Source organism: Coenobita brevimanus, chromosome 85, assembly GCF_032717465.1.
Source record: "Coenobita brevimanus isolate Jiangsu-jjx chromosome 85, ASM3271746v2, whole genome shotgun sequence".
NCBI classification, from domain to species: domain Eukaryota; kingdom Metazoa; phylum Arthropoda; class Malacostraca; order Decapoda; family Coenobitidae; genus Coenobita; species Coenobita brevimanus.
In genome coordinates this window covers 18575775-18600003 of record NC_137038.1, presented here as the reverse complement: position 1 = coordinate 18600003, position 24229 = coordinate 18575775, and the positions used below count along the sequence as shown (strand labels likewise).

Here is a 24229-nt window from a genome sequence, read left to right as displayed (position 1 = left end):
CTACACAGCTGTGAGGGAAGGGGACAGAGGAAGGGAAGGTGGGGAGGGGAGAACTGTTGGGGGGAAAGGGTGTTGGGAGTTAGTGAGGAACACTGACATAATTATTGTGAATGCTGTTGTTTGAAATAAAAAAAAAAATTGAGCTGGAAAATTCTGAAAAAGGGAGGTAGGGGAGGAGAGGGGTAGCTTTAGCTTTTATTCCCCTTGAAATTCTTACAACTACTTGATTTGACAGCTCTAAAGGGAGGGGAGGGGGGGAAGGGGTGAGGGGAGAGGCTGGTAAAGTGTGTGAGTAACACCAGGAATAGGATTTTTTTTTTTTTTTTTTTTTTTTTTTACAGCTACACAGCTGTGAGGGAAGGGAACAGGGGGAGGGAAGGTGGGGAGGGGAGGGGTGTTGGGAGGTGAAGGGTGTTGGGAGTAAGGAACACCGATGTAGTTACTGTGCATGCTGTTGTTTGGGGGGGGGGGGGAAGTTGGAAAATTCTGAAGGGGGAGTAGTGGGTGGAGGAGAAATAAGGGCAGGAGGGGGTAGAAGGGGAGGGGAGGAAGAGAGGGGAGGTGATGGGAGTGGGTGAGGAAGGTCATGGGAAGGGAGGAATGAGGGAGGGATGGGGTGGAGGTGCATAGAAAACTGGAGTTGCCCTGCCTGGAAGGGTAACTTTTTTCATCTTTGATGGGCTATACCTCATGAACCAGTTGGTTTAAAGTCCTCTGGTTTGCAGCATAAGGTGTGCAAATTCAAGCTCTAAACCTGGGGCATAACACTTTTTACTTCTGTAAGAGTCGATAAATCGGCTCCATATACAGATTTTCATGGCAGTACGGTCGATCAAATTGCATATCCTAGGGGTTAATCCCGTAAGGGTTGGCCACAAACAATTCCCGTCCATGTTGCCCTGTCCCCAGCCATTTCAATGCCCTGCTTCCAGCTCACATCCCCCTCTCATATACCTCTCCACTCCATCATTCCACCTCATCCTTGGCCTCCCCCTCCCTCTCCCCCCCTCCACCTCACTCACAGACACTCTCCTCATCGGTCTCTCGCTCTCCATTATCTCCACATGGCCAAATCACCTACGTGTGTTTCTTCTAACACTTCCTATCACATCTATATCCACAGCACAATGCTCCTTCACTTCCTCATTTGTAAGTCTGTCTCTCCATGTGACTCCACATGCTTCTCTCAGATAACTCATTTCTACTGCTCTCACTCTTGACTTGTGTCCCTCCAACAAGGTCCAAGCTTCACTTCCTTACATTATAGTTGGTATCACAATACTGTCATGCAGTAACTTTTTCACTTCCATTCTCACTTCCCTGTTACTTATCACTGCTTTCAAAGAACCAGCAACCTTTCTTCCTTGTTTTATCCTTTCAAGCACAACACCCTCTGAACTTCCATCCTTACTCATCACACTACCCAAGTACTTAAATGCACTCACATTTTCCATTTCCTTCTAATCCAACCTCTCTCTACATTCACTGACTTCATTTCTTTCAAAGATCATAACTTTACTCTTCCATATACTCACCTTTAGATTCCATTTCTTCCACACTCTCCCAAACTCATTCACCAAGCATTGTAGCTCCTCTTTGTCTTCCCCTAAACACACAGTGTCATCAGCAAACAGCAGTACAGGGAGTTTCCAAACACTGCCCTCTCTCATTAGGGTCTCTCCAACATCCACTGCCCTACCTTGTATTTCTTTTATAACCCCATCCATATACATATTGAACATTCATGGAGACGTGACTCATCCCTTCAAATAGAAAAATTCACTAAGTTCACTGTCCACACACACTGCAGCCTTTGCACCCTCATACATACTCTTCATGGCATTCAACAACTTCCCATTTACTCCATATATATATATATATATATATATATATATATATATAGAGTGGCTGGGGTTTATTGCTCATGTAATGCCACTCAGGGATGAGTGAGGCTGGTCACTCTCATCTTAAATGTCAGGACCAACTGCCTAGCCCTGGGCTCCTACGCTCCTCATGGGGCAACATAGGATTGGATGATGAATGGATGGATGAATATATATATATATATATATATAATGATCCCTCCACTGTCCGATGTAATAGAGCCCAAGGCATAGTGGGCCTCTGCGTCCTGGATTGGTACTTATGGACCCTAACCCAGCCTAACTTAGAAAACGACCTACAAGACTCTCTACCGGACATGCATAGCACCTATATAAGACCCTATTCACACAAATAAGGGACAGAAAGTATGAAATTGATGAAAAGGAACCAGAGAATGAGGAATTAGAAGTGAGTGTGGAAAATATTTAGCAGTGTACAGGGTACTGTAGCACCAGTCGAGCAGGGCAATACTCCCGAGGTGGATGGAAAGCTGATGACTGGGAGTGCTGGAGCTCCCATTTCATTAGCCCTCAGGACTAGTTCCTGACCATCCCCCTTTGCTGAACTTTTTCAGTGTCTCAGTTACACAGAAAGTAGGCCAGCATGCTCTCCAGTACAAATTTCTCTAACTATCTACACCAAACTACATGCACAGTACACACTACACTTCCTTTTCCAAAATTCAAAAAATTATGGCGTCTCATCACCAAGCCTTGGAGTCCCCGGGGGGGGGGGCATAAATGCCCCCACCATCCGCCCCTCTCCCGGTGACGACTCGAGGTGCCTGGAACCACTGTCTGACTCTCTTCTTCTTCATTTCTGCAACATTTGCGGCCTTTCCTCTAACTTTCGCTCTGTTGAGCATCTAACTGAGACTCAGTTGTCTGAGGCAACTGACAGCAAACCCTTTTCTGTATCCTCCTACTTTCTCTATACTCATTTCAAAGCCAAAGGTGGCTGTTGTGTATATATACTCAACAACTTATCTTGCTCTCGTGTTCCTGAACTCGATTCTTCTGAATTCTCTACACTCTGGCTTCGGCTTTCCTGTCATAATCTGACTAAATATATCTGTGCTGTTTACTTATCCCCTAATTCTACTGACTATCAAAAATTCTTCGACTATCTTACTTCTACGATGGAACACATTCTATCCATTTCTCCATTCTCTGAAATCTCCATTCTAGGAGATTTCAATGTTCACCACCACCTTTGGCTCTCCTCTCCTTTCACTGATCCACCTGGTGAACAAGCCTACACCTTTTCTATCCTTAATGACCTAGAGCAGCTTGTACAGCACCCTACCCGTATCCCTGACCGCCTTGGAGAGAGCTCCAACATACTTGACCTCTTCCTCACAACTAATCCTTCTGCTTACTCTGTTAATCTTTTCTCTCCGTTGGGCTCCTCCGATCACACTCTTATCACCTTAACCTGTCCTATCACTCCGGTACTGCCTGTGGACCCTCCAGGGAAATGTCGTCTGTGGCATTTTGGAGCCGCGGACTGGGAGGCCCTCAGGCAGTACTTCTTTGATTTTCCCTGGAATGATTATTGCTTCCATGGCCATGAGCCATCTGGGTGTGCCTTGCGCATTACGGAGGTTATTCTCTCGGGCATGGAAGCATACATTCCTTTCTCATATCCTTTGACTAAAGCAAGAAAGCCTTGGTTTAATCACGCTTGTTCTAATGCTGTCCGCAACAAGGAGAGGGCCTACAAAAGGTACCGGAGCCTACCCACCCCTAAATCCCATCATCTTTACGTTTCTGCCCGAAATCGTGCTAAGTCTGTTCTTCGCTCTGCTAAAAATAATTTCATCCATACTAAATGCTCTCAACTCTCCAACTCGAATTCTTCCCGCTCCTTCTGGCACCTTGCCAAAAACCTTTTTAACCCCTACACCGCGGGCTTGTTTACCAATAACTTGCGTGTGCCGCGGGGTTATTTGGGCTCCGACAGACTCTCAAAAAATATTTGCCAAAAATCAGTTATTAGTCCTAGAATAATAAAATTACATATGCTTATGGCACATACCTTCAGCTTTCTCCTGGAATGATTGTTGAGCCTTCGTCGGTTACCGTAGGACTTGTGGAGACCTCTGAAGTAGGGTAACGAAGTCTCCACTTTACACTTCCCGACAACCCATAATATGATTACCACAGCCAGATACAAACACTATAAACACTATTCTACAATTTTCAAGTAGTTTGGGATCCATACTCAAAAAAAAAACACTGTGAAAGCAATGGAAATTACGAGCGCGTCTGATCGTCGCACTGGCACTAGTTCGCTCATGGTAGTCTGTCATTTATTATTCATAAAACCCCTCACACTTTATATTTCTATTACTATATAACACTTATATATATCTACAGTCTTTATCCATAAGTTTCCTTCAGTAGTATTAGTTTATTGTCACTGTAGGGATTCAATTTCTTTCAGTAAAATACGTAGCATTCACTTTCTCGTCCTGTATACTGGCATTGAGAGTGAATGTCACTTTCATCTTCACTCTCATAACTCATAGCATTCAGACATGCTAGAGTGAAACTTTCACTTTCATTACTCCTAGGATATATACTCGTATTCTTATAATACTACTCATTTACATTTCTATTTACGTTCTCTATATTATTTACGTTATTTACATTTCTATTTTATTTACAGTGTTGTGCACTGTCACTTGAAATAACTTATAAAACTATTTTCCATTGTTCACGTATATTTACATTCATTACTTTCACTTGCTGTTTACACATTATTTACAATTCCACTTGCACTGTTTTACTCAATAGAAAGATCGTAGTCACTCTTTTATCAATTGTCAGCCCTTTACCTCTTTCCACACGAGGTTTAGTAGGGGGTAAAGGTCACAGAGCCATTTGCATGGGGGTGAAAAAAGGCCTTGAAGTCAGCAAGATGAAACATACGTCCTCTCACTTCGGAAGATGAGAGTACACTGATAACGCAGGGGCAGCCTAGAGGCCTGCTTTAGGGGTTATTCAGAGTTACCAATATTACTTCTTGAAACAGCTAAGTCTAGCACTGATATGATTGGCAGGAAATCTAGACAATACATTATAAATTTGGTAGTTCCAGGTGAATGTAAATATTCTCCCTTCCCTCCTTACATGTATATATATTACGAAAATAGATTAGAGGCCTACTTAGGAGATATATAATCAGAGCTACCAATGTTAAATCTTGAAACAGCTTTGTGTAGCACTGATATGATTGGCAGGAAATCTAGACAATACATTATAAATTAGGTAGTTCCAGGTGAATGTAAATATCACTTAGGCTTCTCCCTTCTCTCCTTACATGTATATTTATTACGAAAATAGATTATACGGCATATTTCAAGGGGAAAAAAACAGCGAAAATTAGCGAACGAGTGCACGTGAGGTGTTGTCAGGTGATAATTAGCCAATTCCAGGTGTATGGCACTCTCACTTACCTGATTTCTTTCTTGTATATATTATTTGGTATAAGAATACGACATAGGGCTTATTTCAATGGATGAAATCAGTGAAAAATTCCAGGGAAGATTTACTTAGCTTAGCATGGCCGGGCAGGCGAGAGCATAGGGTAATGGAGGGGGGGTAGGGAGGGGAGTCAAGAACGGGGAGAAATGGCTAAACTGTCAACAATGGATGGGAGTACAGATGAGATTAGGAGTGCTGACTAGTGTTGGACATTGTCAGTACTGATAGATGATACAAGCCCCCACTTGAAAGCCCGGGTGAATTCAAAATAACACAGAATCACAAAAGCGACGCCCCGCGGTATGATCCCTTGCTCCCAAGCGTCACGAAAGTGACGCCCCGCGGTTAAGGGGTTAACAACTTTACCTCATCATCCTTCCCTCCTCTTTTCTACTCTGATGGTTCTGTAGCTATTTCTTCTACTGATAAAGCAGATCTCTTCACACAGACTTTCTCCTCCAGTTCCACCTTAGACGATTCCGGTGCTGTTCCTCCATCACTTCCCCCCTCTGACTTCGTCATGGTTGACATTAAAATTTCTTCAACTGATGTATTTTCTGCTATCACTGGCCTCAGTACTAACAAGGCATATGGGCCTGATGGGGTCCCTCCTGTTGTTCTCAAGAACTGTGCTTCTGTGCTTACACCCTGCCTAGGCAAACTCTTTCACCTTTGTCTGTCAACTTGTACCTTTCCTTCTTGCTGGAAGTTTGCTCTCATTCAGCCAGTCCCAAAGAAGGGTGACCACTCCCAACCCTCCAACTATCGTCCAATTGCTTTAACGTCCTGTATTTCAAAAGTTTTCGAGTCAGTTCTCAATAGAATAATTTTAAGGCATCTTTCCTATCACAACCTTCTTTCCGATTGTCAGTACGGGTTCCGTCAGGGACGCTCCACTGACGATCTTCTCACCTACCTTTCAGACCCCTGGTCATCCTCCTTTTGGGACATTGGTGAAAGCTTTGTCACTGCATTTGACATCTCAAAGGCTTTCGATCGAGTCTGGGTTAAGTCTTTAATTTCTAAACTGCCCTCCTATGCTTTCTATCCTTCTATCAGTGCCTTCATCGCCAGCTTCCTTTCTGGTCGTTCTATAGCCGCTGTTGTAGATGGCCATCATTCTTCTCCTAGATCTATCAACAGTGGTGTTCCTCAGGGCTCTGTCCTATCACCAACTCTCTTCCTTTTATTCATCAATGATCTTTTAAGCTATCAGTGATCTTCTAAGTTGTACATCTAACCCTATCCACTCATACGCTGATGACTCCACCCTTCACCTTTCCATTCGGTTCCCGCAGCGCCCATCTCAACAGTTACTTCAGCAAACAAGGGATGAGGCTATGGCACACCTAATGTCTGACTTGGCTCGTATCTCTGACTGGGGTAAAAATAATATGATTGTTTTTAATGCATCGAAGACTCAGTTCTTACACCTATCAACCCAACAAAATCTTCCACAGGTATACCCACTAATGGTTAATAATATTCAGCTTAATCCTGCATCATCCTTGAACATGCTTGGGGTTTCATTTACTCGGGACTTATCTTGGAAAGATCATATTACATCTCTTGTAAAATCTGCTTTCAAGAGATTGGGTGTGCTAAGCCAACTCCGCTCTTTCTTTACCCCTGCACAATTGTTGGCTCTATACAGGGGTTTTATCCGCCCCTGTGTGGAGTACAACTCTCATGTGTGGGGAGGCTCCCCACATACAGCTCTTCTCAATAGGGTGGACTCGAAGGCTTTTCGTCTCATTAACTCTCCTCCTCTTACTGACTCCCTTCAACCTCTGTCTCTTCGCCGCACTGTTGCATCTTTATCTTTTTTCTGTCACTGCTTTAATGGTCACTGCTCCTCTGAACTGTCTGCTTGCATTCCTCCACCTCTACGACGGGCGCGTAGCACCCGTCCCTTTTCTGTCCAACTCTCTAATGCAAGAGTTAACCGTTACTCCCAGTCTTTCATTTATGCAACAGGTCAACTCTGGAACTGTCTCCCTCTGTCTGTATTTCCTGCTGCTTATGATCTCCAGTCTTTCAAACGCAGTGTGTCCAGGCATCTCAAAATGATCGGATCTTGAATTTGGCTCTCTATTGTATTTTGTTTTTCTCTTGGAGAGAACTGTTACTGCTGGCTCATGGCCTTTGGTTCCTTCTTCCTCGTATAAAAAAAAAAAAAAAAAACTTACAACACATCCGTGGCCATTTGTTACGAAGGTTAACCCGCCTCCTCTAAGGCTCTGGCAGTGGTGAAAATGCTCTTGAAGCACATACAGTAATCCAGTGTTGTGCTACACTTAATCCTTTGCACTATGAGTTATAATTGTTTAACACTGCACATTCTGTTCTTAATGGCGCCACGCCAGTTTCAACCTCCAGTTTACACTCTGTACTTAATCTTTGCACTCTGAATTCTAATTTCATAACACTACACAACACTGTAATTTCCCATGTGGTCTAGTGGCAAGGTATTGCAGTTTATTCACTGTTTATTCACAAAAATGTGCACGTGCGGCATCCATTGAATGAGCGTCTAGTCAGGATGGTAGTTAGGTTGTAACTGGGTAGGGATATGGGAAGCAAGCAGCCAGCAGAAACACAGCTGTTTGGCACTGGGCGCCAGTTTCAAAGTAGGTTGAAAAAAATGTCAGATTCCCCCCCCCCCCCCAAAGGCCCGGGCCCAAAATGTCTGGTAAATGGGTAGTTCGGATAGTGGGTGTCCGGATAGTACAGGGATTACTGTATATCTATCTATCTATAGCCCGACGCCCTAATCCTGCAAAGGGTGGCCGCAGACAAAACGCCTCCAAGTCGCTCTGTCACCCACCATTTGGATACCCTCCTCCCAACTCACCCCCCCCCTCCCTCATATACCTCTCAACTCCATCCCTCCACCTCATCCTCGGTCTACCTCTCCCTCTCCCTCCCTCCACCTCACCTACATACACCCTCTTAGTCAGTCTTTCATTCTCCATTCTCTTCACATGTCCAAACCACCTCAGTGTATTTCTCCTAATCTTCTCAACCACATCCATCCCACAACCTTCCTTCACGTCTTCATTCATCAACCTGTCCCTCCACGTCACTCCACATGCTCCTCTCAAGTAACTCATTTCCACTGGTCTCACTCTTGACTTGTTCCCCTCTTGCAAGGTCCATGCCTCGCTTCCATACGTCAGGGTAGGTATCACAATACTATCATGCAGTGACTTCTTAACTTCCATACTCACCTCCCTATTGCTCATCACTGCTTTCAGTGTACCAACAACCTTCCTTCCCTGCTGTACCCTTTCACGCACTTCATCCCCCAAAGTTCCATCCTTACTCATCACACTACCCAAGTACTTGAATGCACTCACATTCTCCATATCCTCACCATCCAACCTCACTGCACACTCTGCTCTGTGACTTCATTCCTCTCAAACATCATAACTTTACTTTTGTTTACATTAACTTTCAGATTCCTCCTCCTACACACTGTCCCAAATTCATTCACCAAGCCTTGCAACTCCCATTCATCTTCACTCAACAGTACTGTATCATCAGCAAACAGCAACACCGGAAGCTTCCAAATCTCACCCTCATTCATTAGAGCTACCCCCACATCCACTGCCCTACCCTGCACCTCCTTTACAACCCCATCCATGTATATATTAAACAGCCATGGAGACATCACACAACCCTGTTTCAGTCCCACATTGAGATCAAAGAACTCACTCAGCTCACCATCCACTCGCACCGTAGCCCTAGCTCCCTCGTACATACTCTTCACAGCACTCAACAATTTCCCCTTTACTCCATATATTCTTAATACCTTCCACATACCTTGCCTATCTATTCTGTCATAAGCTTTCTCCAAGTCCATGATGGCAGCATACACTTTCCTTCCCTTCTCTAGATACTTCTCCACTAAACATCTTGGAACAAATATCTGATCTACACACCCTTTTCCCTTCCTAAATCCCCCTGTTCTTCTCCAACTAGCTCCTCTGTCATATGCCTAACCCTATCAATGAGTATTCTACCATATATTTTATCAGTCACACTAAGAAAGCAAATACCCCTATGGTTACCACATACTTCTCTCTCCCCTTTTCCTTTGTATAAAGGAACAATTATTCCTGATTTCCAGTCCTCTGGAACCCTTCCCTCTTCCCAAGCCAATCTACAGAACTTCCATATCCACTCCACAACAATCTCACCCCTATACCTAAGCATTTCACCACACACTCCATCAATTCCTGGGGCCTTTCCCAACTTAATCTTCTTCATCGCTTTCACTACTTCCGCCCTACTGATCTCTTCCTCCCTCCTCTCATCTCTTCTTCTCCCAGCCATTCCCCAATCACTTATACTCGCACTGCCATCAATCTCTACATTCAACAAATTCTCAAAGTGCTCCTTCCATCTCTTCAGTTTCTCTATCTTCTCCACCAACAATCTATTATTCCTATCTTTCACTCCCCTACTATTTCCCCTTTCACACTGCCTTACTTTCTTTACCTCCTTCCAAAACAATTTCTTACTCTCCCTCCATTTCACACTCAGATTCCTCCCAAACTCTTCATCCACTTTCTTTTTACTCTCCTGCACCAGTCTCTTCACCTCCCTTCTCCTACTCACATATACCTCTCTCTTCTCTCTCTCATCTTCTCCCCTACCTCTGCTCGTTAACCATTCACTATATGCCTTCTTCTTTTGTTCCACAGCTCGTTTCACCTCATTATTCCACCATGCTGTCCCTTGCACACCCTTGCATCTCCTCCTCACTCCACAAACCGCCTCACACACTGCGCCTATCTCTTCCGTGAATATCTTACATACATCTTCCACCCTTTCCATCTGCTCTAGCTCATACCTTCCCAATCTTTCTTCCACTATGCTCTTATACTCTGTCATTTTCTCACTATCTTGCAGTTTCTCCACTCTTCTCACAGGAGTTGCTTCCTCCTGTCTTCCCCTTCGTCTCCTCAAGCACTTTCTTTGCAGCTCTACCTTGGCCATCACTAAGTGATGGTCCGAGACTCCATTCCCCCACCCTCTCCACACTCTTGCATCCAACACTCATCTTCTCATTCGCTCATCCACACACATGTAGTCTATCATTGCCTTTCGTTCAACAAGTTCACCATCCATCCTCCTCATTACTCTCCATGTATACCGGTGGATCATCTTATGTCGAAAGTAGGTGTTGGCTATTGCCAACCCCTTACCAGCACAGATGTCCACCAAAGCACTTCCATTCCCATCTACGTCAGCTGGCACACCCCACTGACCAACCACTTCATCCACTCGTACATTCTCAACTTTGCCATTCATGTCTCCAATCAACAGCACTCTCTCGCTCCTCTCAAACTTGTCCATACACGCTTCTACAATCGCCCAAAACTCATCTTTCACTCTTGCCACTCGATCCTCTGTCGGCGCATACACACATACAATCGCCCATGCTTGTATACCTACTTTCATCCTCACCCATACAATCCTTGCACCTACTGTTCCATACTCTCTTATATTCTCCTTCCACTTCTTGCTTATCATCAGACATACTCCCTCTCTTGCCCTGTCATTTTCATTGACTTCCACACATATACCTAAACCATATTCCCATTCTCTCACCCTTTCACCTTCCCGTTTAGTTTCAGTCAATCCACATATATCCATTTTTGCATCCACAAGCACCTGAACAATCTCTCTCTCTTTCACTTCATCATTCACTCCTCTCACATTCCATGTTCCCACTCTAAGAATGTCCTTTGTCCGTTCCTTAGTCGTCAACGTATGGTCCGTCCGGGTCCGAGGCGCTTTATTCGCTTTTTTAGTTAGTTCTTTTTACGGGGTGGGGCACTAACCCACCACCAACCCTTTTAGTCGCTTCGTACGATACTGGGGGAGTATTCTTAACCCTTTAAGTCCTGGTCGGGTCTTAAGACGGGTTCTCTTGATGGATACCGGGTCGGGACTTGTGAGTAAAAGAGCCTCAGGCGACGGGTGGCATCGTATGATACCCCCCACCTTCCATGTTGCACTCAGAGTGGTCTGGGCTCTGACGTCATATGTAAACAAACCTGCTGGTACAAATGTACCGGGTTTTGGGGTGGATTTTTTTTTTTTTTTTTTCATATTTTATGCTCAAATAATTACCTAAAAATGACTCATAAATCATAAAATAATTTTCTACAAACAAATATATGCCTAAAATCCTTCAAAAATATGCTATAATAACAGTACATGTGACCGATTTTTTTTTCACATCTGCAACGCGCAGAGGTTAGGCAGCGCGATTGTGCGTATCGTGGAGTTAGAGGGAAGTCTTCATTTTTCGCCCTCAGCACAGTCTTCAGATGAGATGGCAGAACCGGACAGCACTTTGCAGAACTCTGAAGTGACTAGTAGACTTGGTGAAGAGAGGGAAGTGCATGACATCGCCGATTTTGAAGGATTTTCAGCCAGTGATACACAAACTCCGTCAACCTCTGGGGTATCAGTGAGTAGTGTTGGCGTGAAACGTAAGTTATCGCCAGGTTTGGAGTATGATAGTGATGACCAGGAGAATGGTAGTGACAGTGAGGGGATGGCAGACAGTGACAGTGATGGATTTATTCCCGTGAGTGACGAGAGTGATGATGATTCAGACCTAAGTGATGATGATGATGATGATGATGATGATGATGATCCCACGTGTGACCCTCCCCGTAGGCCTGGTGGTATTGGTAGTGCTGGTGGGTCTGGGTTTATATGGGCAAATGGTGATAGATTCATACCAAATTGCTATAGATTTGATGCAACTCACAGTGGAGTGACAAGGGCTGCTGGTGTAGACAAAAACAGTTCTGAAATGGAGTATTTTCTCCTGTTTTTTGATGCTGAAATTCTTGATTATTTGGTACAAGAAACCAATAGATACTATCAGTTCATGAAGGACAAACATCCTTTTTCTCCACACAATAAAATGAAACGTTGGTATGATACCAGTGTACCTGAAATGTACATATTTCTTGCACTCACTCTGCTGATGCCACAAGTAAAGAAGCAAAATGTTCGTGACTACTGGAACCAAGATCCACTGATTTATACCCCAATATTTCCCAAGTACAAGCCCAGGGACAGGTACCAGCTACTCATGCGATTTATTCATTTCACAGACAACAACCATCCCAGTACTGATGACCGCCTTTGGAAGGTTCGTCCAGTAATTGAAAAGATAAGGGAGCGTATTCGCTCCTTCTTTGCACCCTATCAGAAACTTGTCATTGATGAAAGTCTCATTCTGTTCCGTGGCAGACTTATATTCAAGCAATACATTCCCTCCAAACGACACAGATTTGGAATAAAAATTTTTGTTATTTGTGACTGCCTAACTGGCATAGTGTTAGACATTATAGTGTACACTGGCACTGATATTGATGTACCTGCAAGAGATTCCAGAGGATTTTCTGGCTCTGTGGTAAAAAAATTGATGGCACCATTTCTGAACAAGGGACATGTTTTGTATACTGATAATTGGTATACTTCCCCATCCCTGTGTAGTTTCCTTCATGATCATAACACTGGTAGTTGTGGGACAGTCCGGAAGAACAGGAAATATCTTCCAAAGTTTGGAGGACGTAGTGCTCGAGGAACCTGTGAGCTCTACAGAAGTGATCCTTTGCTGTGTCAGATGGACAGATAAACGGGAGGTTTGTATGCTGAGCACCTTCCATCGTGGCAACTTGATTCCATCAGGAAAAGTGGACTGTAGAACAAAAGATCCAGTCCTCAAACTGGACGTAGTAACTGATTACACAAAAAATATGAGACTTGTTGACCAGTTGGATGCTCAAATAGGTACAGTACTGTGGAGTGTATCAGACGTACCGTAAAATGGTACAAGAAGTTATTTTTTCATGTGGTTGATTTGTCAATGCTGAATGCCTACCATATGTACAAGGCAGAAACCCAAAAGAAGAAGTCACTGAGGCACTTTGTTCTGGAAGTGGTGAGACAACTGCTCACCAAGTATGGCACACTGAACAAAGACCGTCCTGGACGCCACTCTGAACTAGCTGCTGACAGACTTATAGCATCGGGATTTGCCAATAGGCACTATCTACAAAAGCTGCCTCCAATACATACCCGAAAGACTGGACAGCGATCAAGTCATGTCTGCCTTCATTCTGTGAGAAAGCCGTGGAAGAACAACCGAGTGAGCACATGGTGTAAAGAATGTGGTGTGGCACTATGTTTTGAGTGTTGACATGACTACCACACACTTGCAAAGTTCTAGCCAAACAGAAGTAATGGATAACAAGAAGAAAAGTTTTGTTGAATGAGAGGAAATAAGTTCTGTTCTGAGTAGTGGAAGCACAGGTAAAGTTCAGAAGTTGAAATTAGTTTTTTGAATATGGAAATAAGTTCTGTTTTGAAAATAATTGTACACAGAAATAAGAAATAAGTTTTTCTAATAAGAGAAGAATGTTCTGTTCAAACTATAAGAACAAGAAGAAAAGTTTTGTTGAATGAGAGGAAATAAGTTCTGTTCTAATTACTGGTAGCATAAGTAAAGTTCAGAAGTTGAAATTACAATTTTTTGAATATGGAAACAAGTTCTGTTTTGAAAATAATTGTACACAGAAGCAAGAAATAAGTTTTTCTAATAAGGAAAGAATGTTCTGTTCAAGCTATAAGTGAAAACACCAGATAGAAAAATGTTGTTTGTTTACCTTCTGCGGCATCCTCATGGATTACCCATACTGCATTCATCGGCTGTACCTTCAGTAATGGGTAGGTATAATATATTTATTTTATTATTTTTATTGATATTTCATCATTATCCATCATCCCAGACACATAAATCATAAAAATATGACATGTCAAATTTCCCGAAACTTTTGCCTCCCGGGGCATGTCTGCGGATTCCGAATTGCCTTACAGAAGGGTTAAAACCCCCTCTACCCCCAGAGGGTACTGTATATTCTGTATATATATTTATATATATACAGTACAGTAAGGTCCCGGGTTACGTCAGAGTTCCGTTCCTGAGACATGACGTAAGCCGATTTTGAACGTTACCCGAGTTTTATACAGTACGTCGTATGATTATACTTACCGCAATGCATCTTACAGATTTTTCAACCATACATTGCATACTATACGTGTAATAATCTAATAACAGGTATGTATAAGAAACATAGTCTTTTGAACTGATGATTCATTCATTCATTTTCATTCATTGCCAGACGCCATGTATCCCAGACGGGGTGGCCAAGGGCTTAGAATTAATTGTTTTATGGGGAGGGGCACTAATCCTCCACCAACCCCACTTGACTCGTAGGGATGCCAACAGCATCTGGTGTTCCCAGGCGGTCACCCATCCAAGTACTAACCAGACCCAACGTTGCTTAACTTCGCTGATCGGACGGGAAGTGGTGTACTCAACGTGGTATATTTATTGAATAAAATATAAGTTGTACTAGCTAAGAGTCTTCATCACAGTAGCTCACTTGCTGCGGTAACAGCACTTCTCATCGTCATGGCAACAGAGTTACGCCACTACTGCCTCACCCACAACTGAGTCTGGCTGCCGCTCCCTCACTCTCCCGTCCTTACACACGTGCACACTGCCAACACACATTTTATTCCTAAATTCAAGCACTTTTCATACTTCATCATACAATAAAGTTTACTGTAAATTACTGCCGTAAAATATGAAATAACATCATTACCAGCACGATAATGTAAGCATTTCTAACATCAAGTTTGATGGCTTTTTTTTTTTTTTCTCACTCGGACAGCAAAATTATTTCAGTGATAAAATGACCGATTACTGTATGGTACTGTAATAAAAGATGCATACTATGTGTCGCTACATACCTTCTGACATCAACTTGACTCGTTACTGGGGTTGCGATGTGGAAGGCACTGCATCAGGGGAGTCAGGGACCGGAGCAGGGGAGTCCAGGACTGAAGCAGGGGAGTCCGGGGCTGAAGCAGGGGAGTCAGGGGCTGAAGATAGGGAGTCAGTGGTTGACGATGAGGATGAGGTAGCAACTGGTGATGAGGTTGTGGCTCGGTATTCAGTTCTCTTGAAAAACTGGAGAATTGAAGACTGCTTGGCGGCATATTTCTTTTTGTCATAGATTTGACGATAACAGGACACTGCATCCTCAATTCCCCTGTACACTTTGGCAAACCTCTCTGCATTTGGGTCCTGATCTCCAAATGCAGCCACTGCTTTTTCTAGGAAGTCGAAAGCATTTGCCATTTCCTTAATCTTAAACTATCTTAGCGGTTCTGCCTCATCACTTTTTTCATCATTTTCCATTTGTTTTCCTAGGTATAGCAAGTGTTCATTACTCAGCTCTTGATCATGTGAATCAACAAGTTCATGTACATCACTCTCGTCTATGTCCAGATTTAAATCATTTCCAATTTTCACACAGTTGCGCTTGACTTCATTTATACTGTCTTCATCAAATCCTTTAAAGTCATTAACGAGGTTAGGGCACACTTTTTTCCACACTCCGTGCATGTTTGTCTCAGTCACTTCAGCCCAACATTCTCCAATATTTTTAACTGCCTTATAGATATTGAAATCTTTCCAGAATTCTTTGAGTGTTACTTTACCATTTTCTGTTGCTCGTATTGCCTGTCTGAATGTTTTTCTCAGGTAGTAAGCCTTGAATGCTCTTATTACACCTTGGTCCATGGGTTGTAGGATTGATGTTGTGTTTGGTGGCATAAACACAACTTTTACATTAGGGTGCAACTCTGTCAGGCTCGAAGGATGACCAGGAGCATTATCAGTAATGAGAAGAGCTTTGAATGGCAGATTCTTCATAGCACAATACCGTTCAACCTCTGGCACGAAATGCTTTGAAAACCAGTCAATGAAAATTGCACTAGTCACCCAAGCCTTTAAATTACTTTTCCAATAAACTGGTAGGCTAGCTTTAAGGATCCCCTTAAGAGCTCTTGGATTTTCTGAGTGGTACACGAATAGCGGTTTAAGCTTGAAATCGCCTGCACAGTTTCCCCCCAAAAGTAGCGTTAGGCGCTCTTTGGATGCTTTGCGACCTGGCATGGTTTTTTCTTCTTTAGCAATATAGGTTCTGTTAGGCATTCGTTTCCAGTTTAGTCCCGTTTCATCAACATTAAAAATAAGTTCTGGAATGTAGCCTTCCTTCTCAATCAACTCCTCCAACTCTTTAACGAATGTTTTTGCTGCTTCGTCATCTGCACTGGCTGCTTCTCCGAAAATTCTTCTGCTGGTTAGGTTTGCTCGAGCCCTGAAACGAGTAAACCAACCTTTTGATGCCACAAATGTCTCGTTGGTCTCACTTTCCTCACTTTTTTCTTTCATAAGTCTTGGTAGAGTGTGCGTGCTTTTTCACAGATTAACTGTTCACTCAGAGGCATGCACCGTTGATTATTGTCCTCAATCCACAGCATTAGCATCCGTTCCATCTCAATCAAGAGTCCCGATCTTTGCTTGGTAATCACAGTTGATTGCATGGGAGTTGCACCTTTAACGTGAGTCAAGATACGTTCCTTGTCTTTGAGGATGGTAGCTACCGTAGTATGGCTCATCCCTAGCGCACACCCGATTGCTGATGCCTTTTCTCCTTTCTCATTACGCTTAATAATATCGACTTTTTCACGTAATGTGATGGTCTTGCGTTTCTTGGAGTCGTTATGGTCACCAGGAAGCTGTCTCTTAGGCATCATAGAATCAGGATGGCAAAAAACACAAGAAAATGACGGTATCACTGTATCAGGCGGTGGTAGCAGTGAGACTGAGAGCGATTGTTGGTAGTCAAGTGTGAGGCGGGAAAACTCCAGAGACATCTCGTGGTACACGGCAACACTTAAAACCCACGCTTTACGTATTTTTTCTTTATTTTCTTTTATTTTAAAATTTCCTCTCACGGACCGACTGTCGTAACATTGAATTGACGTAAGTCGATACTGACATAACCCAGGACCTTACTGTATATATTTATAGATAGATAGATAGATATTTATAGATAGATAGATAGGTAGATAGATAGATAGATTATATACAGTACCCTGGCGTCCAGCACGGTAATATTGTCATGCATGGGTCACGTGTTGGACCAAAAACGTGTTGGACTAACAATAGAGCTTATGGGGAAAAATGAATTATGTCAGCAACCCTCGGAAAAGTCACCCTAAATACCTACCATATACCTATACATATATTGGTACTGTTGTAATTATAATAAATGGTATTGTGCCATGAATGATAACTAACCTTTTAGGATAGTGTTGATGGGCTTGCTGGGAATGGAAGGTGGGTATCCAAGGCTGTAGTTAGTCCTACTGGGTCCCCGGAGGATGGCTGCTGGTGTCACTAGTGGGTAATGGCTGTTGCTTCTCCTCAACCTCCCTCATAAATCCTTCGAAATCAAACCTCCCTCATAAATCCTTCGAAATCACACTCAGAATCACTATCTTCGTCCACAGCCATGGAAGGTCCTGCTTCTGCCTGTCCTAGCCCTGTAATCCTCGGCAAAGTGCATGCTTCTCACACTGTTGCCAGAGCCCTGTCTCGTGACTGTGGAAAGTGATCGCTGTCGCTGACTTGGTAGAGAATAAGGAGAAGCAACTTTGTTTATAAACTGGTACGCACGCCGATGAGAAGGGTTTCAAAACGATTGATATTTATTCTAAAATATTAATATGTATTCAGTGTCAGGCTAAATGTTCAATGCTGTAGTATGATACATTCTCTGTCGAGTCGCCTGGGTTTTGGTCACACTGTTTTCCCCATCGTATGCTCGGCAGGAATCCATCCAGATGAATTCCAAATGCCCGTGGTATCGTTGGCAATTTTACCACGTTACCGTTCCGATTTACCATCGTATCCTCGGCAAACCCGGTATGAAGTGCCGTGTGATAGCCTTCGGCTGCCAAGATCTTGTCTTAGTTTTTTATTATGATCACGTTGGCTTCATTCATGTCGTAGGCCTTGGCAATGTCAACTTTCCTCTCCCCTTTCTTCTTCCTCTCGATGCTTTCTAGCTTGGTGGCCTGAGGGAGGTGCCGACGCTTCTTGGAGCTCTCAGAAGGCTTCCTAGGCATCGTGAGCAGGGTAAAATGCAGTAACAAGGGCAGAAAATGCAGCAAGAAAAAAGCACCTTCCAATGCAATTATGTGACTGAGTGGCTCTGTGGCGGGAGAAACGTAAACAAAACATCACGTGACACCAGAAGCGTTTTTAATTGGGCGGCATCACGATCACGTCAAGATAGCGGGCGGGGAAGGCTACTTGATCAGAAGTTTTTCATTGGCTATCATCATCATGGGAATGTCCAGTATGGCCGTGTTGGACCGGGGGTGATCGTGGTAGAGTGAACTCTGCGGATTTGGCCCACTTCTCGGAGCTCTGTGCATGTTATGCTAACACACTCGTGTTGCAGTAATTAAGTCGTATTAAATAATACTAATTAATTGCTCACCGTGCTGGACTCGAATCGTGCTGGACTAACGCGTGCTGTACGCGAGGGTACTGTATATATATATATATATATATATATATATATATATATATATATATCTATACTTAATGCTTTCAACAATGCTTGTCTATCCACCCTGTCATATGCTTTCTCCAGATCCATGAAGGCTGCATAAAACTTCTTTCCCTTCTCTAGAAATTTTCCACTGAAGATCTAAGAATGAATATCTGATATACACAACCTCTTCTCTTCCTAAAACCTCCCTGTTCGTCTCTAACTAATTCTTCTGTTATTTCCCTAACTCTGTCAATAAGTATCTTACCATATACTTTTCCTGCTACACTGAGAAGACAAATGCCCCTATGATTACCACACACTTCTTTTTCCTCTTTTCCTTTGTACAAGGGAATAATTATACCTGATTTCCAATCCTCTGGGACTCTACGTTCCTCCCAGGCCAATCTGCACATCTTCTACATCCATTCTTCTTCTATCTCTCCCCCATGCTTCAGCATTTCACCACACACTCCGTCAATTCCGGGGATCTTCCCCTTTTTGTCTTTCTTCATTGCTTCCACAACTTCCTTCCTACCGATTTCTTCCTTTCTTCTCACATCCCTCCTTCTCCCAACCATTCCCCAGCCACTTATATTCACATTCATTTCAATCTGTATGTTCAGCAGTTCCTTAAAGTGTTTTCTCCATCTGTTCACTTTTTCTCCTTTCTCCACTGGTAATCTACCATTTTTATCTTTCACTCCCTGACTAATTTCTTTAACACCCTAACTCTCTTTACCTCATTCCAGAACATTTTCTTACATTCCCTCTTTACACTCAAATTTCTTCCAAATTCCTCATCCACGCTCTTCCTACTGTCTCTTACTAATCGTTTCACCGCATTCTTCCCCTCTACACATAACTCTCTTCTGTCTCTCAACTTCCTCCACGCCCCATGTTTCTCATCCACCTGCTATATGCTCTCGTCATTTTTGCCACAGTCTCTCTCACCTTTTCATTCCACCATGCTGTTCCTTATACAATACAATCCCAGTTAACCGGGTGGCTTGGGGAATTTACCTTCCCGGTTACAGATTTTTCCCGTATTTCTGATTTTCAAGTCAAATCTATACAAAGGCTATCACAGCAGTAAATACAGTTCAGGTACTCACCAGTCACATTAGAGGTTACACTAAGAGATTCCTCCTGAAAAACTGAATGTAAACACACACCATGGTCATAACGCATGAGCGTGCAATGTCTAGCAATTTGCAGAACTGCAAATTGCACCAGTCCATTATTTACCGAATTACTGTATTCATTATATGTACTGTACTCATAAAAACTGAAAAATAAAATAAAGAAATAAAAGCTTAAACATTTATTAGTGAACTGATGATGTGTTAAGACTGCACTGTAGAATTATCACGACACCTGTGCCCCCACGTGAGTTTGTTTACGTTTCTGACCCCGACTGGTCTTCTTCTTCCCTACCTGACCTCCATCACTCCACCCCTCACCCGCCACTCAGCTGTTTTGCAGAAAATAAAATAAATGATGTACGTATGAAATGCAGGCACATTATTTATTTATTTTTCTTCCAACAAAGTAAACTTTCATTCCTATTAACATTTATATTCAAGCATTAGTGTTTTATAATGTTCACCTTTTTCAAGTCTGTTGCATATGTCCAGCATCTGTTTCAAGGTAAGCACGATACGCTTACGTTTAGTTTGCACTTTAGGCATCTTGGAGTGTACAAATTACCGTCTATCAGAGGAACACAATAGCAAGAGAGCTTGTTTACTGTCGGGTGGCAAAAAGTAGACTGGTGACTTTTGGTGGGTGTGGAGGATGACTGAATTCAAGTAGGGGAAAGGGGGGGAGAGGAGGGGTGGTTAAGAGGATTTGCTAGGGATTTACATTAGCCGGAAATGCCTTCACCTCGCTTTGTCTGACTTCACCTCGCGTGACATGATCAAACGGCGGTTTGGCGGTCCATTCAAATTGGCGCACAGTTATAACTTACTGACATTTTTACCAGCCCTTAAATTTTCCCGTTTTTCTGAGTATTCCGTTTGTCTGGATACCGGATAGCTGGGATTGTACTGTACCCCCTTTAGTCTTCTCTTCACCCCACACACCACCTCGCATGCAGCACAGATTTCTTTTGTCAGTATCTTGCACACACCTTCTACCTCCCCCATCCGTTCCAAATCATTTTTACCCAGTCGCTTCTCCACTTCTCTCTTATATTCTGCTTTTTTTCCCCCATCCTCTTGTGACCATTCCACCCTCCTTGTAAGAACTATTTCCTCCTGTCCTTCCCTTCCTCTATTCTTCCACTTCATTTCAACCTTGACTTTCACCACCACTTAGTGGTGGTCAGAGAGTCCACTTCCCCAAGCTCTATACGCTCTTGCATCCTTTACACACTTTCTCATTCTGTCATCCCCACACACATGATAAATTATTGCCTTCCACTCATTCAGTTCACCACCCAGCCTTCTCATCACTCATTATGTATACCTGTGGATCGTTTTGTGTCTGAAGAGGGTATTGGCTATCACCAACCTCCTCCTGGCACAAATGTACACTAGGGCACTGCCATTCTTATCCACTTCTGCAAGCACACACCACTCACCAACTGCTCCATCCACCTTTACATTCCCTTTTCCATTCATATCTCCAATCAGAAACACTCTCTTATTCCTTTCAAACTTTTCCATTCATACTTCCACATTTGTCCAGAACTTTTCTTTAACTCTGCATGCATGATCTTGCATTGGCGCACATACACACACAAAATCGCCCATATTTGTGGTCCAACTTTCAGTCTTACCCACACAATCCTTGAGCCAATTGATCCATACTGTTCTTATATTCTCCTTCCATCTCTTTCACACAACAATGCACACTCCTTCTTTTGCCCTCTCATTCTCATCCACTCCCTTGCATATATGCCATCCACACTCCCATTCTCTCACACTGTTACCTTTCCATTTAGTTTCGCTTAATCCACATACATCCACATTTGCACCCTCAAGCACTTGGACAATCTCTTTCTCTTTCACCTTATCATTTGCACCACTTACATTCCATGTCACTGTCCTTACCATGTCCTTTGTTCGGACCTTAGTTGTCACCTGTTGATCAGTCCTGGTTTGAGGTTTCTTGTTGTATTTTTAGTTAGTTGTTTTCCAGGGGGGGGGCTCTGACCCTCCGTCAACCCACCTGTTGTCACACAGGGAACACGTCTTGGTTAGTTATGAGGTTACCATCCAGCATTGTAAATTATTTCCTGGTTTACAGGAAATCATTTGGCTTGCTGCTCAGTATACAGTAGAGCTACCGTAAAAACAGAGCACTGCTACAGACATCACTATATTTAAACCAAAGATGGATCTATCGCACCCTTCATCTTACAGACCCTTACTGTTACTCATCATGCCGTCCAAGATAACTGAACTTGTAATTTATTACAAAATCATGCATGTCCTCCTTGCTCCCTCACAGCATGGCACCAGCTCTGCAAGACCTGCACAACGTTTACTTTTTAAGACAGTAGATATTAGTAATGTCTTTTTTCAATCCCAGTGATGACTGATCACCAAAATCAACAAGAGAAAAATGGGGAATAGCACCGGACGCTGGCTTGACAATTACTTATCTAGTATTAGGGCTCATGTCACACTCCAGGGAAGGTCATCGTGAGCATGAAATTTCCGGAATGGAGTTCCTCAGGGATTTCTTCCAGCATCTTCACGCTTTTCAGTCTGTACGTGCTTGATATTCCCACACCCAAACACATTGCCTCATATGCAGATGCCGTTGCTGTAACATCAACACGTCGTATCAGAGACACCAGCTGTACACTCAACCCTGCAGACCCTTGTTTTACAGTGAACCTGTATGCGATGAATCACTTAGCCTTTGACGATAAATAAAAAGTTAGAACTGTTTTTTAGTAAGCAGTGTTACAATTTCACTTATATGATGAGTGCATGTGCACCAACTTTCAAGTTGAATACAATCAATTAAAATACGCACTGGTAACAAATCACACATAACAATCGCTAACACATACATTCCCCACCAATCATCCCCCACAGTACCACACAATTACTCTCCACATATACACCACATCACTAACGTACCCAACATCATCCTGAGTGGTGATTTCAACGCCAAGTCGTCGGCCTGGCATGTCAACAACCCTGACACAGACAGAGGGCTGGTACTACAATCCCAGACAGATCATCTTTTCATACTAAACAGTCTAGACCAACATACCCATATCCCACACCAAGCTTTCTTCCTCCCGTCATCTCCAGACATCACCGTCTGCTCCGCAAACCTTGCTCCCACTACATCATGGAGAGTGGTCAAAACCCTAGGCTCTGATCACCTCCCAATCATCATCACTACCAAAACCAGAATCACCCCAGCTGGCCACAAACACACATACATTAATTATAAGAGAGCCAACTGGGAGGCTTACAGAACAACATCTCGAAACACTAAACAGTACACCCATCACAAACATCAACACCGCTGTGAGAACAACATCTCGAAACACTAAACAGTACACCCATCACAAACATCAACACCGCTGTGCACACTTTCAATACATTTATACAAAATGCAGACAAAAGTCACATCCCTAGAGGCAACAGAAAGAGACACAACTCCAACTTCACACAAGAAATTCAAGGCCTCATCAGACAACAGGACACACTGCAACACTCCCCAACACCCCATACACAAGACACCATACAACAAATACAAGAACTCAACACTGAGATAAACAATAAAATATCAGAACAGCAAACACGAAACTGGAAGAATTACTTTCAAAAACTTGACCACCAAACAAACATCAGCAAACTCTACAAAACACTAAACAGCATCACACTTTCCAACAGCAACACCGCACAATCACACGCTGCCATCACAACAACAGACACTGCCCTCAAACAAACAACTAGCAAACACTCTCATCAATCACTTTTCACAAGTCAGCCATCTAAACCCCCATCCCAAAGACCGACGTATCATCCAACGTAAGAGACAGTTCCCCACAGACCCAGACTACGCACCTTTTACTTACAGCCAGACGAAGCACATCATTAACAACCTCAAGCATTCATCTGCCTGTGGACCAGACAACATAAGCAACATTCACCTTAAACATCTAGGACCACAAGGCATACAAGCACTCACCAACATATCAAACTACAGCTACTCACACAACATAATACCCAACATCTGGAAGCATGGCAATATCATCACTATCCCTAGACCCAACAAAGACCCCACGTTACCCTCCTCACATCACCCCATCACACACCTCTGCACCCCCTCTAAAGTCACTGAACGACTGGCACTACAATTAGTCAC

General features: G+C 43.2%; 1 protein-coding gene and 1 pseudogene across 1 annotated transcript in view; one reads left to right on the top strand and one right to left on the bottom strand.

The window, feature by feature from the left end:
• YME1L (ATP-dependent zinc metalloprotease YME1L) overlaps positions 1-24229 on the top strand; it is a 757090-nt gene that overhangs the window by 286667 nt on the left and 446194 nt on the right. The gene's annotated exons all lie outside the window — the stretch shown is intronic.
• Positions 14689-14807, bottom strand: LOC145410513 (5S ribosomal RNA; annotated as a pseudogene).